We start from the raw sequence: 1,008 nt of genomic DNA on the forward strand, positions 1-1,008 counted from the left end.
TTCAGATTTTATTATATGCAATATGCTTTGAAATATAGTTTTACAATAAAATATGATTACATACCATACATATATTTATAGGCATAAAGACTAACACAATAAAAATATTATTGTAAAAGAATTGAATTAATAATGATATAGATTCCATACCTTTCACAGTGAAATATTCTTTTTATATAAGCTACATTATATTGCCTAAACACTTTTATTCATTTGTAAACTTTATCTGCATTGATTACTATATGCTCTTGCTCTTAAGAATATATGTATATGAAATAAAATAAAGAAAACACTTACTTACTAGCTTAGAACTATATCGATAATATAGCAACTGATTGTAAGAATAAAAATTTGACTGAAAATCAAACGTATAAGAGATATAGTATATAACTGTAAATATAGTATATCACTGTGTTATATTTTTATAAGATTAAAATATTGATATTAATGACTACACATTTCAAGGTATCCCAAACTTCGTATACCTGAATATAGCATTATGAAGTTATAATAGTTCATTAAGTATAGTTCGACCAGAAAATCAAGTTAACAGAGTGTATTTACTTGATAGTTACATGCAATTTATATAGTGCAATTCGGCCGATACTATGATGACGGGGAGAATGACGAGATACCAGATACTATGAAGATGACAAGATCCGAAAGAAGAGTCTTATGAATAAGTTTTAGTACAATACAATACAATAAAATTAAAGAGTATAGAAATTTATGAAATAATGAAATTATATATTCGACATATAATTAAAACTATTACTTCAGGTAAGCAATTTTTGGCAACTTATGTTGAAAACCATTATATTCAAACATAATATCAAATATTTTCATTATATAAAATTTTACTACAACTAACTCAGCCAATTCTATGCATTTCATTATATAAAAATGTGTATTATACACTTTTAAATATTTTCACAACTACGTGATAAGAATGCTTTAATACAAAACAAAAACTTTTTAGGTCCTGTTATTAAAGGCCAAAATGATCAT

The sequence above is a fragment of the Teleopsis dalmanni genome, chromosome X (genome assembly GCF_002237135.1).
Source record: "Teleopsis dalmanni isolate 2A chromosome X, ASM223713v2, whole genome shotgun sequence".
NCBI classification, from domain to species: Eukaryota; Metazoa; Arthropoda; class Insecta; order Diptera; family Diopsidae; genus Teleopsis; species Teleopsis dalmanni.